Source organism: Larus michahellis, chromosome 4, assembly GCF_964199755.1.
Source record: "Larus michahellis chromosome 4, bLarMic1.1, whole genome shotgun sequence".
Taxonomy (NCBI): Eukaryota; Metazoa; Chordata; class Aves; order Charadriiformes; family Laridae; genus Larus; species Larus michahellis.
Window position 1 is genome coordinate 42194858 of NC_133899.1, and position 19153 is coordinate 42214010.

A 19153-nucleotide genomic window follows, 5' to 3' on the forward strand; every position below is an offset into this window, starting at 1 on the left:
GAACACTCTCCTGAAAGCACAAAACCAGTTCATCCCCTTTAAAGGTAAGGGAAGTAGGTGGAGCAAGAGACCTCCTTGGCTTAACTGCGAACTTCTGAGTCACTCAAAACCGAAAGAGAAGCACACCAGAGATGGAAAAGTGGACGAATAACTGTTGGGAACTACAAGGGCATTGTCAGGGTGTGCAGAGATGCAGTTAGAAAAGCAAAAGCTCATCTTGAATTGAAATTGGACAGAGATGCCAAAACCAAGAAAGGGTTCTTCAGCTAGTATACAAGAAGTAGAAACAGAAAGAAAATATTGGCCTGCTATTAAACAGGAGAGGTGAATTAGTCACCGACAATGCTGAAAAGGCAGAGGTTCTCAACACTTTCTTCACCTCTGTCTTTCCCAGCATTGTTGGGCCCCAGGCCTTGGGAACAAAAATGTAGGTTGATGCAAACACAGACCAGTGAAGGAAAAGTGCGAACTATTGCAGGAACTTGACCCCTACAAATTGATGGGCCCTGACAATATGCATCTGAGGGTGTTAAGAGAATTGGCTGATGTCATTGTGAGGCTGCTCTCCATAATCTCTGAGAAGTCATGGAGATCAGAGAACATCCCAGAAGACTGGAAGAGGGTTAATGTCACCCCCGTCTACAAGAAGGGATTAAAGGAGGATCCAGGAAATTATATGTCCAGCAGTCTTGCTTCAGTCCTTGGGAAAGTTATGGAATGAATCCTCCTGGGGGCTATCACCAGTCAAATTAAGCACGTGTCTGGGAAAAGCCAGAATGAATTCACCAAGAGCAAATCATGCTTGACAAACCTGATTGCCTTCTACAACAAAGTAACTTGCTCGGTTGATGAGGGGTGGGTGCTGGACATTGTCCACCTGGATTTCCCCACAGTTTTTGACAAGGTTTCCCACAGAGTCCTCCTAGAGAAACTGCTGCATTATGGTCTAGACAAGTGGTCTGTGTGGTGAGTGAGGACTGGCTGACAGGCCACACACAGAGGGTAAACACCTCCTTTTCAAACTGGCAACCTGTCACAAGTGGGGTCACCCAGGGATTGATACTGGGCCCAATGCTGTTTAGTATCTCCATAAGTGATCTGAATGATGGGATCAAATGTACCATGACAAAGTTTGCTGGTGATACCAAACTGAGTGGGGAAGTGGGCACTTTGGAAGGGAGATAGGTTGGAAGAGTGGGCTAAAAATAACCTTATAAGTTTAAGAAGGACACCTGGGAAAACATTATCCAGGAGTGCAACACAGATTGGGATTTACCTTCCTAAGGAGCAGGTCTCTGGAAAGCGATCTGGGTGTCCTGTTCAACAACAAGCTCAATATAAGTGAACAGTTATCTGCTGTGGCCAAGAAAGCCTACAGGATGCTGGGCTGCATCAACAAGGGCATCATCATCAGAGATATGAAGAAGTCATTATCCCACTCCACTCAGCGCTTGTCAGGCCACACCAGGAAACACTGTGTTCAGTTTCAATCCCCGCTATACAAAAAAGATGTGGTCAGGCTGGAGAGGGACCAGAGAGGGCCCACAAAGATGATCAAAGGACTGGGAAGCCTGCCATGTAAGGAAAGGCTGAGAAAATTGGGTTTGTTCAGCCTTAAGAAAAGAAGGTTTAGGAGACACCTTATCTCCATGTTCCAGTATTGAAAGGGTGGCTACAAAGAATATGGAGACTCCCTTTTTACAAAGAGTCCCATGGAAAAGATGAGGGGTAATGGGTACAAGTTACTCCTGGGGAGATTCCAATTGGACACAAGAGGAAAATTTTTCACAATGAGAACAATTGGCCATTGGAATAATCTCTCCAGGGAAGTGGTGGATTCCCCAACATTGGCCGCTTTTAAAATTGAGCTGGACAGGGTGCCAGGCCATCTTGCCTAGACTGTGCTTTTGCCAAGACAGGTTGTACCAGATGGTCCTTGAGGTCCCTCTCGACCTGGTATTCTATGATTCTATGTCTAAAAAGCTGCAATGATTTGCTGATTAGTGATCCTGGCAGTAATTCAGTGTGCCTACCTTCTGCAGCACTGCAACCTAAGTGTGATCATACCAGACGTAGACATGCCTCGATTATCACACTTCTGATAACACCCTGGTGCTTAGCATTTACCACCAGCATGACTGATTAGTTATCTAGGTTTTTCCTGGGTTTTATAGCATCTACTTACACAAATTTTTTTAGTCTCCTGAAAAGGTACAGATTGTTCAGGGCTTTTTTCCCTGGATTCCCATATAGAGACAGTGCTACTGACTAGCGACAGAAGAATCCATCAGTGGTAACACAATTAGTAACATGTTTAAACAAGGCTGCAACACACCAGAAGTTCCCAGCATCTCTTCTGATGTATCATTCCCTTGTATCCTAGAGATCCTCTGCACCAGACAGGGTGGGGTTGGAGAATGATGGAAGCGTGGACAATCTCCTTGGCGTTATGTGGGATGATCATTCTATGTTAAAGATTCACATGCTGCACATTTTCTGCTGTAAAAAAATCTTGTGGAAAGCCATTGTTGAATGTTTTCAATATTAGAATTAAAACTGGCGGCAGAAAAAATATCGAGGAAAAACAAAGCCTGACTAGAGCCTTGGTGGTGAAGAGTTGTCAGGGCTTGAGCTTTTTGAGTTTGTCTGGCAACAGCTGTTTGCATTTGTAGCTGGAGATGGGCCAGAAAGCAAACATCAGTTCTCCAGCCATCCCAGTAGCATGGCTTTGACCTCTCTATAGAACAGGTTGCTTTGCTGGATTCACGTTTGTGCACTTTTAAACTCAAGCAATGGGATTTACCACATTACAGGAGAACTTGTTGCTGTCTTTCTTGCCGCCTTCTTGACAGAAAGGAAGCAGGGCCATAGACTTCCTGCAGGCGTTGGTCTCTTAGGCTGCAATCCGGTTAACCAGGATGGTGAAACAGTTCTAATTTGGCTCCCGCTCTCCTAACTACATTAGCCAGCTTCCAGTTTTAGATCCGATGAGTGGGTAGCTGCTCCAACAAACAACAGTATGTGGATGTATCCCTGCTAAGGAATGTCAATTGGAGTGAGAGCCATTTTTCTCATGTTGACAGAAATGAGCATCAAAATGCTTTACACAGCCCTCTTCAACTTTTTTTAAAGGGAAGAAAAAAAAATCAAGGGTGTGGCTTTGACCTATGTGGTATGATGGGAATTCCCCTACAGATTTAGCTCAGAGGGGTTAGGGAAAAATAGAGTTGATTAATCTGAGTCAGTTTACGGGTTAGAAAACAATAGGAGAGATCAATTTAGTGCTATAAAAATTACCACTCTTTAAAAATACCTTTCATTTGTGAATTAACAAGGCCCATAAAAAAGGCAAAATAAAAGTATCTATTTCTCTCAGAACTCTAGATGGCCAATATTCATGTAGGGATCTACACAGGAGATGTCTAAATTTACCTGAAAGTAAGGATCTCAGGTAAAATCAAGCAAAAGCAAGGATCTGAAGGTAAAAGATCTCAAATTTATTCTGACAAGGTAACCATCATCTGTATGCATTTGGTAGTATTTATCATTTGGTGCCTGCTGAAAATTTTTTTCACCTTTCTGTTTTAAAACTGTGGGACAATAAGAAAGGTTGATTTAAATACATACATACACACAGTAGGTCTCTTGGTTTAACAAATCTGGCTTGAGAGAATCCATTTAACCATTTTTAATTCGAGGCAAATTTTCCTTTCCTACTCACAGGAGCCTAGAAGGGCTTCCTTCATGAAAATGGTGCTTTAAGTAAGTCTGAATAAAGCTATACCTTTCTTCACACCTTGTAGATTCTGTAGCTTTGTAAGCTTTGTTTAGGGTCAGTGCCCTGACTGTAAGGCTGTAAAAGCAATCCTCCTCATGCTTTGTCTCAGAGAATGAATGAATTCAGCTTAATGAATTAGTCCGTGCAGTGTGAAATCCCCTTGATTATACTAATTAGAAGAACATCACCCTACAGCACGGCTGTCTCATAAGCAATGAAGGACACGGGGTTCTTAGGCAGAGAGACAATTTGAACGGTCAAATCCTGCATCCAACTCCCTGGACTGAAAGACAGTTTGCCCTGTGGCAGACTTGGCTTAAGCCCTCTCTGCTAGGCAAGTTTTGGAGACATTGCTGAGTTCGGGTGCCTCTAGCATGGTGGGTGAGGAAGCGTGACTCTGTAGGTCCCAGTGAGGCTAGAGAGTCTGCTTGGAACCTGGCATTTTGGTGGCTGGAAAGTATAACCAGCAGAAATGAGGATTTTGGTTATCTTTCGAGTAAAATCCTTGAGTCTGATTCTTCTATTTGAGGCAGCATGACAACTATGTGATTTTATGGCAGTCAATGAAATTTCTGAGAGGAAGGTGGTATATGATCAAATAACTATTAGTTTTTACAGGCAAGTACAGGGAAACCTGTTGTATATTATCTACCCTGGCTCAAAGCAGAGCCTGGTGCAGATCACATCTCTTATCCCAAATCTGACAAGCCAGAACTAAGCAGAGGGAAGGACATTAAATATATCCTGGGAAGGAAAAGCCTCACAGAAAGCATGCAGACAATTCTGAAAGTTGGGAAAAAAGAATGCCCTCTTGATTGTCAAGTCAAGTTGACGCCATGAACCATGACGTTCAAAAACATTTATTGCTGTCTTTTTTTGCATAACTGCAGTGGATAATCATGCTGCTGCAGTTGTTGAAACTCAGCTGCCGCATTTGCCTCAGTGATAACGACCTGCAGCAGCAAAATCCACAGGCAGCCCTGCTGGAGAACATGTTTCCTTTTAGGGATCACTGTTGATCAACCTCATTCTTAAGACACATCTTCAAGAACGCAAAACAACAGCAAGGAAATGGAACCTTCTTCTCTCCTGTATGTTTTCAGTCTAGTTTTGTATGACTCTTCGCTGAAGTCTACTCTAAGAGAGCTTGTGTGGGTCAAGGCCTAATTTGCCACTATCACCTCCAAGTATAGAAATTCAAACCAGAGCTGTACTCCTTCCTCTCCTTGCTGTTGAGAAAGACCTTCCTTTCCAAGCAAAAATAGCAAAGGAAGGGGAGGAAGCATGAAGGAAGGAAAAGCAGGACAAAAAGAAGTTAGAGCTTCTGGTTGCGGTATCAGAAACTGGGTGAAGAGAAGGAAATAGGACCTAGAACAAACATTTCTGCTGCTGTATTTGGAAGTCGGACAAAGCAGCATAAGCCCTTGCTCGGCAAGGTTTCCACAGCATGTTGCAGCATGTGGGGCATGGAGGGAACTAGTTTCATGTGTGTTACTGCTTCCTGGTGACCAGTTCAGAGCCAGGCGTGAGCACAGACCGACACAGCATTGCTGAGGGCACAGCGTGGCAGTGGGATCCCATCCCAGCCAGAGCCCTGCCACAGCATGTTGTGCTCCACACACAGACTCTGGGTGCAGGGCTGCAGTAGGGCCATCAGAGCCGCTGGCAGGATGGGTGTGGGTCTTTCTGTCGTCCCCAGCAAATACACAGTGGGACACATAAGCAGCTGTCAACTTCATTGTCCTACTTGGCAGGGGGGGCAGGCTGGTGGGAGGGCAGCCTTGCTGCTCCCCTAGAAGATGAATAGAGCGAGGCCCCTGTAACCCACAGCTTGTCCTGGTGTGAGAGCGCCATTTGCCTATTGCCTGTTTGTGGGTGATTATTGCAAGCTTTTTGTGAAATGGGGGAAACGTGAGATCTGGCCCTTTGTTAGCACTGTGTAAATGCTTACTTATATTAACAGTTCTAATTAGTACCTATTTAAAACATAAGGGTCATCTAACCCACAGGGACTGATGATGCTTGCTCAGGCATTGATCCTTCAGCATCAGATCCTTTGCTTTCTGTAACTGCTTTGTCCTAACAGCATGAACATTCAGGCTTCATGTCCTCAGGAGCATTCAGACCCAGTGACAAAATCTGCAAAGTTAAATCAGCTACTGTGGATGTGATCAACCTCACGCAGTGCTCGTGTGCATTCTCCCTGCCTCTCCCTCCACCCCCACAAATCGTGAGAAGCATCTGGGAAAGCTGTAACAAAACTCACAGCTTCACCATAATTTACAGCCTCAGGTTTAAATAAAAGGTCAATGTAGTTCTCAAGTGAGAAACTTTAGATTAAAATGTAAACAAATGAGTGAGAAATGGTGCCAAACTTGAAGGGATTAAGGGATTCAGTGAAAGATGAAACTTCAAAAAGTGTTTGAGCCTGTTTCTTAATCCTTGAAACTCAAATGCACTGAAAAGTAACCTCTTAATTGCTACACACCTGTGCATGCCTTTGCCTGCAAAGGCAACTCATGTATGTTTAGTGACCAGAAAGTTGGACATCTCTCAACCATAGAGCTGTACACAGTTCCGGTTAAATAAATTCTTCCCTCTGTGTCCATGTATGAGAAACACAAATTGTCTCTTAAAATAAAAAGGCCTCTCTTACGCTTTTCTCTTGATACTAATCTAACCTCATGAGGAGATGTTTGTGACCTGAGGCACAAGAATCAGTGTGGAATACTCATGAGAGCCTTAGTTGGAAAACTTATCAGAATCATTAAGCCTGCAAGACCCCATGCTCTCCTGATGACTTGCAAATGAATGGGACTAACCAAGTAACTAGTTGGACTTCTACAAAATTTTTGTCACGTTCAGTGGTAGAACATAGAAGGGCAAAATGTTCAGTAATCCTGATTGAAATTGAGCTGGAGGATACAGACAGGAAAAGAGCAATGATTCTTCTGACCAAATGATGCATTTGAGATGGTGGCTCAAATAGGTAGGCCTCTTTCCATTGGAAGACTTTCTTCTTTCTAAACTAGTATACTGTTAATACTGGATACTAGTTTCTTGGCAGAAAGCGTTGCTTCAAGTATTGCTTGTTTAGGGCTTTAAACTAGATTTGAAGGGGGTTGGGGATGGTACTGGGCTTGCTGGTGAAGTGCCAGGGCGTAGTTGCTCAGCACTTGTGGGGGAGTGTGCCAGTATTTCTGAGAGCCAGAAGGCACACCGCGTTTCTAGGGTCAAAACTACACACAAGACTCTCTCTCTGAAATATATATATACACCATTATACATTATACACTATACATATACATTATATACATTATACATTACACACCATTGCACGCAGCATGGGGAATAGGCAGGAAGAGCTGGAGATCTGTGCGCAGTTGCAGGGCCACAACCTGATTGCAATTACTGAGACGTGGTGGGACAGCTCGCATGACTGGAATGCTGTCATGGATGGCTATGTCCTTCTCAGGAAAGACAGGCCAGCGAGGCGTGGTGGTGGATTTACACTCTATGTGAGAGAGCAACTGGAATGCATCGAGCTCCCACTAGGGGAGGATGAAGAGAAGGTTGAGAGCTTATGGGTAAGGATTAAGGGGCAGGCAAATATGAGGGACACTGTTGTGGGTGTTTATTACAGGCCACCTGATCAGGATGGGGAAGCTGCTACAGACAGCAGAAGGTAGCCTCGCAATCGCAGGCCTTGGTTCTCATGGGGGACTTCAATCACGCTGATATCTGCTGGGAAGACCACACAGCCAGGCACGCACATTCCAGGAGGCTCCTCCAGTGCATTGATGATAACTTTTTGACACAGGCGGTGCAGGAGCCAACAAGGCGAGGAGCACTCCTGGACCTGGTACTGACAAACACAGAGGGACTGGTGGAGATCATTAAGGTAGGGGGCACCCTAAGTTGTAGTGATCATGAAATGATAGAGTTCAGGATCATGGGTACTACACACAAAACAACAAGAAGTAAAATTACAACCTTGGATTTCAGGAGGGCTAACTTTGATGTATTAGGGGATAGAGTGTACCCTCAGCAAGTTTGCCGATGACACAAAGCTGGGGGGGGTGTCTGCCACACCTGAAGGCTGTGCCGCCATACAGAGAGACTTGGACAGGTTGGAGATTTGGGCAGAGAAGAACCTTATGAAATTCAACAAGGGCAAGTGGAGGGTGCTGCACCTGGGGAGGAATAACCCCATGCACCAGTACAGGTTGGGGGCTGACCTGCTGGAGAGCAGCTCTGTGGAAAGAGACCTGGGAGTCCTGGTGGACAACAGGATGACCATGAGCCAGCAATGTGCCCTCGTGGCCAAGAAGGCCAATGGCATCCTGGGGTGCATCAAGAAGAGTGTGGCCAGCAGGTGGAAGGAGGTCATCCTCCCCCTCTACTCTGCCTTGGTGAGGCCGCACCTGGAGTACTGTGTCCAGTTCTGGGCTCCCCGGTTCAAGAGGGACAGGGAACTGCTGGAGAGGGTGCAGCAGAGACCTACCGAGATGATGAGGGGACTGGAACACCTCTCTTATGAAGAAAGGCTGAGGGATTTGGGTCTCTTCAGTCTGGAAAAAAGACAACTGAGGGGGTCCTTATCAACACTTACAAATACTTAAAGGGTGGGTGTCAGGAGGATGGGGCCAGGCTCTTTTCAGTGGTGCCTGGCAACAGGACAGGAGATAACAGGCACAAACTTGAATATAGGAAGTTCCACCTAAACATGAGGAGGAACTTCTTTACTTTGAGGGCGGCAGAGCACTGGAACAGGCTGCCCAGAGAGGTGGTGGAGTCTCTGATTCTGGAGACATTCAAAACCCACCTGGACGCGTTCCTGTGCAACCTGCTCTGGGTGACCGTGTTCTGGCAGGGGGGTTGGACTAGATGATCTCCAGAGGTCCCTTCCAACCCTATGATTATACGATTCTATGAAAAGTCCTTTCATACCATGGTCTGGAAGCTCAGTGGGCTATGTAGGTCCTTTGAGACACAGTGAAGTGCAGCTCGAAGTACCTCCCAGGGACCACAGAAAGCAGCTAACAGCAAGGACACCAGTGCTTGACTTCTTGTCTTGCTATGCATTTCTTTGGAGAAACGCACACATTTGATGTTTTGCTTCAGTTTAATCCTGAAAATAAGGGTAGCGGTAGTTTGTGCTGTACAGAAGCATAGTGGGCGTCCATCGTTCTTTGGAAAGGTCACTTAATCCTGTTTTAGTTCTCCATTATGTTGAATTTCTCCTTCAAATGACCTTGTAAGCTATTGGTGCAGCAGCCAGATGAAACTAACCCTTCACTAGATGTCTTTCAGAAAGAAATGAAAATTTCTGTGTCTACTGTTTCTCAGGAACACTGGGCAGAACAGAAAGCTTAATGCTGCCAGTGCTGTTAGCTTAAACAATGCTTTTGACATTTCAGGAATTAAGCATAAAGGATTAGCAGATAAATGGCACATTGTTGTGCATGAAGAGCAATTCTTAACCCTTTACACACCCCAAAAGAATATGTGCATGATCTGTACGGACAGTGAAGAGGTACTGGGGAGAGTGTATTTGTCTTCCCTTTCGTCGTTACAAAGGATTCACATTTGAACTAAGAATCCTAGGGAATTTAGTGGAAAACCTGTAAATGGTAGAGCAGATGAGTGATTTAGGAAGGACTGCAGGAGTGGGCATGCTGCTAAGTTTTGTGTGCATGACAGGAAATGGATCAGAGGTGTTAATATGCGCTGAGTTTACATGCTCCAATTTACAATGGGGAGGTGGGAGAGTGACTTTCAGACCACAACTGCAAACAAGGAAACGTCCTGGAATGATTGTCACTGTGGTGCTGCTCAGGATTTTGCAAAAGCAGTAATGGAGCCAGTCCTTACCTTAGCTCAGGAGTTCCACATTAATTCCTCATTAATAAGGCACATCAACATTGTAAGTGGAGCCTGGGCACCATGTTTGTGGTCAAAGTGGAGAGTAAGAGGACAAGCAAAGGAGAAGGGTCTGTGGAGGATAGTTATAGGAGCATATGAGTGTAGAAATGAGGAAAAAGAGGAAAAAGTGACAGCACACATAGCAAGACTTACTTAGAAATCCTAGGAATTGCTGACCCAGTCTGTTCTTCTATTTTGAGGCAGAATCAGTATCTAGGTAACACCTGAGAATTTTTTGTCCAACCCCTTCTTAAAAAACATCAGTGGAGAAGGTGCCCCAGCTTCCCTAAATAGTCCATTCCCTTACTGCTTCAGACAGCACGGATCCAGGCTGGAAGGTGGCCAGAATACCAGGATCAGCTTCACTCCTGTAAAAAGTGTTGTTCAAACTTCAAATATTGCAAACAATACAAGTTCTTAATTCACATGAAAAATGAGAGCAATGCAGCATCCTCAGTTGTCATGCTCTGTTACTGGGACAATCACACTTTCGCCCATGTCATGTCCAATTAGTCATCATATTTGACCTGGCCTTGTGTAAGAGCTCTGAAAGGACAGAATGCAAAACGGTACGACTACAGCTCTGCCAAAATCTGATGAAAGCTAGATTGAAAGCTAGGCTGGGATAAACTATCCTTGCTAAAAGGGAAGTCAAATATCGTCATTTTACTCTCACGGATTAAGGCTACATGAAAGCACTGAATTGGCGGTTTAACATATTTCGGCATATACATGTCAACTTCACACATTTAACTAATTCATGTCCGCTTTCCAGAACAGATAAATGACAGTCAAAGGTCAGAGAGGAAGCCAGGGAGCTGAACTGTGAGCTAATAAGTATAATGTTAGTTTCTGCAGCCATTGCTATGTTTTTCTTTTTATATGGACCTCAGCTAGAATTATGACATGCTATACACCTCCTATTATTAATTTTCCATTATTCTGGCTCACAGATATCTGCAAAATCAACTTTTTGTGAAGAAGTTTAGAAGGTGCTGTGGCGGTGCGCTCTCTCTACCCCTCGCCCCCCCTCCCCTGACCTTCCCTGGCTCCTGCTCAAGCCATAACTGCCAGTGGGGGTTGTGATGGGTTGCACTTGGACTTTGGGGGATGTCTGGAATAGGGACCTAGACATCTCACTGGTATGCAAATATGACTATGGGTCAATCATCTCACTGTATAAATAGTGGACAGCCCAGGCCCTGTTGAGCTGTGCTGCATGGCAGCAGGCTGCATGCTAGGATCTCCCCTTGAGTAGGGATGACACTCAAGGTTACGCCTCAAGGTTAAGAGATTCCTTGCCACAACAGATCCTTGGTAAGTGGTTAATAGCATGCTAAACTTTGAAATCTTAGCCAAGTTATATAAAAGGATTGATTGTGCATATATAATCCTTTAGACATAAACCGTTGACAAAGTCTGGGACTAGGATTGGATCCAGCCACACCTGCGCTCCCCTCCAAGAAGGAGTTTAGAAAGCAAGGGGGTCCTTTCTGAATGCCATGGCTCAATGGAAGGGTCTCCCCGACAGTTCTGTCTGACCCTGTCCTCTATGCAATAAATAACCAAGTGTACCTTGCCTTGTTAAAACGCTGGCACGTCTACTATCAAACTTTGTTAAATCACTGTTTTATATCAATAAATATTTCCCTGCTTCTTTCTTATGAGTGAAGTGCATCACTCCGGCTGTGACAGGTGCATCCTTACTGCGTGTTCAAGTCCTTTTACAACATCAAAATACTGTCAGGTCTTAACATGCTCAGACTGTACCAAGGCCAAGTCGGGTACTAATCAGTTGTCAGGCTTTGAGAACATTTTGCTTGTAATATGTCTCTGTACATTTCTGTGAGAGAAGACCTGCAAGTGAGTAGCCCTGGGAGGGCACAAGCAGGGAGAAATGGGGAACGGCATATGTGCTAAACACCTACAAAATGAGGAAAGTGTCTTTGTTCACTTTTGGGGTTTGCAATAGTGTTTTCAAATCTTGAATTTTTCCTTTGGAATATCTCGAAGTCTGCGTTAGAACAGCACTGGCTGTCTGATAGATTAGACAGAGTTTATGGGAGTGGGTTACAATTGTTATCATCAGATGGTGCTTTTGCAATGACTAACAATGTAAGCTCTACAGCCACAAGGACCACTCCACTCTCCCTTCTTAGTCATTTTTTAGGCAGTAGTTGTTGTGGTTTAACCCCGGCCAGCAACTAGGATCCCACAGCCGCTCGCTCACTCCCCTTCGCAGTAAGGGAGGGAGAAGAGGGAGAAAAGGAGAGGAAATTAAAAATCCTCAGGGGCTGAAATAAAGACAGTTTAATAGAAAAGTAACAGAAGAGGAAAATAACAACAACAACAATAGTTAAGAGAAAGTACAAAATAAAGTGACACACTACAAGTCACTCTCATCACCCAATGATCGGTTGCCTAGCCTGTCCCAAGCAGTGATCGCAGATCCCTACCCCGTGGCCAACCCCCATTTGTATACTGAGCATGATATCTATGGTATGGAAAACCCTCTTGTCAGCTTGTCCTGTCTATGCTTCCTCTCAGCATAATAAATCTATAATTTTTAAAGAGAATATGTTGAAATACCTCAGCAGAAAACAGGTTTGGATAGTACAATTTGCTCACAAGTCCTGTTTAGAATCACCCATAGAAGAAGGATAAAATATGGAGGAGAATTATCAGTGGAAAAGGCTGCTTTCTGCTCATTCAGGATGTTTTTTAGTGTTCTGGAACTCCAGGAGTTTGAATATGCTTCTATTAAAATTCTGCACACAATTTATATGTATGCCAATGCTTTTAAGTACTTCACAAAATGGAACTCTGATCCAAAACTTGTTATACATCTTAATCAATCAGCTACAAACGGCATCAATTGACTGTCTGTATTAGCCTTACATGAGATACATAGGCTAATTTTGCAATCATCCCTCCCCAGCCATTGCTTATTTGGGGGCGGGGGACAGGACAAAACCCAACAAACAAACAGAATAACAGCATGATCAGGGAAGGATTTACATGTCTTGTGGCACTGAGAAGCCTCAAACTCCCTTTAAGCAGAGAATTTTCAATAAAGCACATCATTAGAAAGTAGTCTGTATTCATCTAGACCATAACATTGTTAGATACAAATCTCATGGTCCTTGTAGTTTTAAACCAAAATGTAGCTATCTTTAACTTACCAAGTCTTTTTGTTTGACAGCAAGGTGGAAAAAGCTGGTCGCTTGTTTAAAGCCTACTTTCATTAAAAAAAATAAAATACTGGAAAAACCCAGAAAAACTCTGGAAGGACATACGCATGTCTGGACTCCACAATGATATATAAAGGAGGAAGATTACTACATTAAATGTACTCAGGCAGGCATGGATCCCAGGATGAATGAAAGGAGCAGGCTGGACTGATAAGGTAGATTCAGCCAGTGAGTGAAATTCTTACTTCTCTTAGCACTGGCTCCACATCTGAGTTCACTGCTACTCCTGGAAATTTCTCCTTGGAACGTAACAGTTCTGCTTGGCAGGAGGCTACATGGGCAAGTGCAGGGGTCATGGATACTGCCGTCCCAGGCAGGTTGGAGCTGTCAGTGAGGAATGTAGCTAATGGGCTAAACCTCCTTTGTGGCACCTTGTTGAGAAGCAAGATCCAAGTCCCTAGGTAGCGGTTAGGAGATCTTTTTTTTTAGATACTAGTTATTGCATTTTCTGATGAGTACTTGCATGCAATGCTGTCAAGAAATCTGCCAAGGCAGCATTTTTCCACCAGAAAATTCCCTTTCATCAAAAATTGAAATACTTTGTGAGAATATATAAACTTCAAGAGAATATTATTTGAAATGGCGTTCTTGGTCAAATCAGACAGTGAGGAACTCTACTTGGTTCAAGTAGGTGAAGCTATGTGGCAAGAGCAGGATGGCTACACAGTTTCTTCTGGCAAAAGATTAGACTCGAGTTAAGAGAATACTCCATCCACTGAAATTGGATTTGCCAGTTAAAAAAAAAAAAAGCAGAGGTCTTGATTTGTTAGTGAAGATTCCTTCACACGAGTGCAAAAGAAACATCCCTACAATGAATTAGAGGGTAGATTTTAAAAGAATGCAGATGTCTGTTAGAAATGTGAAAACACACAGATGCCTGTTTCCTTGTGCAACTGCTACTATTGTGTAATGTGGTTCCCAGCATGGTAAACAGTGAAGGTGAGACAGTGAGGTAGATTGTTTGGACAAACATGTATTTATTTGTCAATGCTATTTTGGTAACTACAAATAGAATTGATATTGTATATCCAGTGTTGGATATCATTAACATTTTTCACCAAATTCAATAGAGTAGCAGTAGCCTTTTTATCAAAGACAAGCACCATAAACTCTGTATTTGACTATGTAATGAGTATTTGACATTCAATTATTCCTGAGAGAGCATTATGCTGGATTTGGCTGGAATAGAGTTAATTTTCTTCATCGTAGCTAATATGGGGCTATGATCTGGATTTGTGTTGGAAACAGTGTTGGCAACACGGGAATGTTTTAGTTATGCTGAGCAGCGCTTACACGGAGCCAAGGCCTTTTCTGCTTCTCAAACCACCCCTCCAATGAGCAGGCTGGGGGCGCACAAGAAGTTGGGAGGGTGCATAGACAGGAGAGCTGACCCTAACTGACCAAAGGGATATTCCATACCTCATGATGTCATGCTCAGTTTATAGAGCTGGGGGAAGAAGAAGGAAGGAGGGGACGTTTGGAGTGATGGCATTTCTCTTCCCAAGTAACCATTACTCGTGATGGAGCCCTGCTTTCCTGGAGATGGCTGAACACCCGCCTGCTGATGAGAAGTAGTAAATGAATTCCTTATTTGGCTTTGCTTGCATGCACAGCTTTACCTATCAAACCGTGTTTATCTCAACTCATAGTGTTCTCGCTTTTACCCTTCTTATTCTCCCCCCCGTCCCACTGGGGGGAGTAAGTGAGCTGCCGTGTGGTGCTTAGTTGCCGGCTGGGGTTAAACCAACCCAAGTGTGAAACCTCCCGGTGCAACTGCTGTGCAAGGGTTATAGTATACATCGCTGTCGTCTGTTGTCTCCCTAATACCTTTTATGTTATTCCTTTAGCAAAGCGAACAAAACCAAAACAACTTGGAATAAAACACTTTACAGAAACCTGACAGTCATCTCCCAGTAAATTACACAAGGCTATACTTGGCTTTTTAGATGCTCCTTTCGTACAAGACAGTTAAATGCTGTTCAAACCAAAGGGAGTAAAAGAAACTGTGACCCCATTTGAGGAAACAAATTAAAGACTCAGCACAGTCTGCCGCTACTGTAGTTCTCAAAGTCGCTGATTTTGGAGTTTCTTTTAAGGTGTCCCTTGGATCTTCCCTACTGCAGAAACATTAAACGATATTTACTGACTCAGTATTAAACTCTGAAACTATTGCTAGATGTTTTCTTTTTTCCATATTACAGAATCATTGGAATTGACCTGAATTGTAACTCATCAGCTCAATTCTGCCGAATGTTGCACTTAACTTTTCTGAGTTCTAATGAATTACATGTGTACCAAATAGGCTCAGATGCTTGGCGTGTTTCTGTTGCTGTGTTGTTGCAGAAATATTCTGCAATCGCTAGGCTGAGATCCATCCATTGCAAAACAATTAGATGAGCTAATGGCTCACATTTGGCTTCTTGTCTTTGCAGTCTTGTTTCCTAAGAAAGCCTGTGCGTGTGTAAGTTCATGTGCATCTTTCCTGTCTGTCTCCTTGTGTCTTTTGAAGCTATGGCCAGTTTTAACTATATTTGACACATGTGTAGGAGTCCCAGGGGCACCACAGGTTCAATGGAAATGGTCAGGTGAGGAAAAAGGGGAAACCCTTCAGGTCCCTCAGTAGAAGACACTTGTAGGTGTCTAGCAACACCTGCTAGACCTGAGAGAATCCAGACAGGACACATCTACAGTTAACAGTCCTTCTGCGGGAATCTCTCAGGCACAAACCACACAGGTTTTGAGAACTGGCAGAAGACCCAAATCCACAGGCAACCAGGATTTTCTTGGTCTCTCTGCCTATAGTGCTGCTCCTCCTGACTTCCCCCTTTTTAAGAAATTCAGTGCTTTAACAGTTGAAGATGGGGTACTCCTTTGACTGGAGACAGGAGGAATGCTTAAACACATATGAAGACAGAATCTCAAGGATGCGTTTTTCACAGAAGACACTGAATGTGTATGGGCTGGTATAGAATTGCAACAGGTTGAATCCAGATAATTTGGAGTTTTAGAATTAAAGTAAACCTCTGATACATTTTTTAAAGCATGTCATACCCAAATCTGACTCTGCTTGGGAATTTAAATCAAAACCGTCCTTAAACCCCAAGTTTCCCCAGATTCACAGATCCATTTTTATCCAATGTGATGAGTTGCACGGATTACATGCATCGAGACAGATCTGGTCTTCTGTGAAGAGTAAGTTAGGCATTCCCAGAGTTGTGCAGAGTGAGTTAGAGGCAAAAGTAACTTCATTCTTTGCAAGGTGATGATAAAAAAATAACCGACCAGGAGAATGACTGCTTTTAATTTTGGCTTGTTTTCCACCAGATGGTGCTCTTTCATTTGTCCTGAGGTGGATGTTCGAGTCATTTAATGCCTAGCCATGTCAGGCCCTCTGCATCTCTTTATCTGTTTTTACCCACATTGCGCATCCTGGATGCATTGCACCGCATGACCGCCTTTGGCCAGCCCCGCTTTCGCAGGTCTGTGCTGCAGCTGTGCATGACTGCTTTACAGGATGTTTGGAGTCTGTTTGGTTCTTCAAAACCTTATTCTTCATTGCGAAACTGTGATATTGCAACCAAGTCCAATCGCATTGCGTCAATACATCCCAATGCTTTGTTACCACTATATGTATTCACCTTTATAGCACTGAGACAAGCAAACCAAGAAACGAGGTGTCCTCTGTGCAATTCCACACACCAGCGTGACTGTTAGAGGTCACGATGTTTTAATCAAGCATGGGATTATGACCTGCGATGGAATGCGTTAGCTCTTTGGAAATCATGTATTGGTTTCTCCAGACTAGGTCTGTATCACTGTAAACAAGTGGATGACATGCCAAAGTAAAAACAAAGGATGAGTCAAGCAGGAAACAAATCTGATTTTACAGCTTCTACATCCTGGGATTTCCAGAGCACTTGCTGCACTTGCCTTGACACCAGGCTGTCTGCTCCCTGCTGAGGGCAAGATCTGATCTTGCATCGGCCAGAGCCAAGGCACTTTTGCTCAGCCAGAGCAGCTCACCCCAAAGAGCTTTGTAACTTCCACTTTTACCTAGTACCAGGAGACAGTCATCAAAGGATGTTGTAAGGGCTTCATTATCTTTACTAAAAGCTCTGAAAAGTACAAGAAGTTAACACAGTGTCCCATGATATGTTCCCTGTCATTTCAGATGCATGGCATGACACTGACCAGTAAAGGCAAGGATCTACAAATAATGTTCCTGGGATCTAACAAGCCTCCAGCCGCTGGCTGCTTAGTGGGGACTACAGAACCACCTGCAGCCCTGCCCTTCAGCTGTCAGCATCCTCAACCTGCTCACAGCTCTCCATAGCCCTCACCTCTACCTTTTCCATGGATCTGCTTTTAAGAAACCCCCTGAAATAACTAAGTGTATATTTCGCTGTAAGATTTTTCCTTCGTTTCTTGCTCCCTCTTCATATATTTAGCCTGCTGTCAGTTCCTCGCTACCTCCCATGTGCCCCATGATAGTGGTGATTGAGGAGATACACCTGCCAGATCGCTCAAGGAATTGCTCAGTGCCAGGAAGGGATGGGTGGGGCTTCCAACATCTGGTTTAAATAGATGGTGGGCAGGAATAGTTGCTTCTCTGTAGGGCTTTTGTGCTTTGCTCTGATGATGTTACTGGGCTAGGAAGGAGGCAGGTAAGAGATTGTAGTTACAGAGCTAGGCCTTTTCATAGGAAGCTCTTAACATATTTTGAGACTGAGAATTAACGCGCCCCCTTTCACCTCTTAATGAAATTAAACAGATAATTGCCCAAGGTGCACAATGAATCAGTGCTGAATAGGTATGGCTGGGCTTTAGCTTGCGACATTATAATGCATTTTGGGGGCTCTGTAACAATAGCAGATTTAAAAGGGAAAAAATGATTAAAGAAAAATTTGGTGAGACCAGATGACTGTAACAAGCCTAAGACTTGTAACTGTTGAGTCCTATCCTCTGCTGTCAGAGACTGCTAATTCACATAGGTACTTTCACTCATAGATCAAGCACCATCTTAAAAACAGCTAGGACTTTTGCTAGAAAGCTGAACTAAAATTCCATTCTACTTTAGTAGAAAAAAAGTTTTTAACTGTGAATAACTGTAATTTCAGTTGTGTGTTTTTTCAGATTACATGTTTGTTCATGACCTATTTGTCTTATTTATATGCCATTGTGGATATTTAATTTAGTTAAATGGCAAAAAGCATTGTATTTTCCTCAGTGACAAGCAGTTGAGTCCTACAAATTGCTTCTTCACAGACTGTCCATATGCATGAATGACCAGTTGCACAGACCCTGAGGGCTGACCTGAGCTTAGTTTTCCTTCATGTTTTAGTGATGCAACAGATCATGATATCTTTTGTGAGGTCCAGGTACTCTGCTTATTCAAATGCCTAGATGCCATAAACGCGATGGGCAGATCCACTCTTAAACAAAAAGGGGCAAAAATATACTCCCACAACTGCGATTACCATGGTAGAGCGATTGCATGTGTTTGTGCCAAATACTTCAAGGATTAACAACAGAAAATCCTGTGGCTCAAGATCTGCCTGTTAGTATGGATTGGAAAGGCAGTTTGGTCTCTTCCTATGTAGAAGTTTGCCCTTGTTTTCGAACCAAACCATAGGAGTGGGCTTCTCATTTTCCTTCTCCAGCTACTTTAATAGTAGGATGTATTTATAGAAGAAGAAAAATATTGGAAGACTGGGAATGATTTTTGCCAGATGCTCAAATGCTACACTGAAGTGTGAAAATTAATTTGGAAACAGTCACAATTCTGATGAGAATGGGGCAATAGGGCTGCAGGAAATTCTTGCTCATGATGCAGAAATGCAAATTGTACAGTATGCGTGCACAGGAGTTAATCCAACAAAAAGCATTTTTTTCTCAACACAGACACACGGTTTGAAACTCTGCTCTTCCTTAGACATTTTAATTACAAGTGGGTAGAGATAAGCTAGCACTCACAATGATAGCAAGCTGATATACTTTGTATTGAGAACAAAAGAATTAATAGCTTTCTTGTTACTAATCTCAGATATGGGAAGGCAAAAGAAAAGGTAATGTTAAGATTTGGTAAGGGTCTAGAGGTCGTGCTTCCTCCCCACACCAGCCAACCGAGGGCATTGGAAGGGTAGCTCCGTTGCTGGGCCTGGTGCAGTCTATTTGGACTCTTGATGTTTAGCAGGAGCAC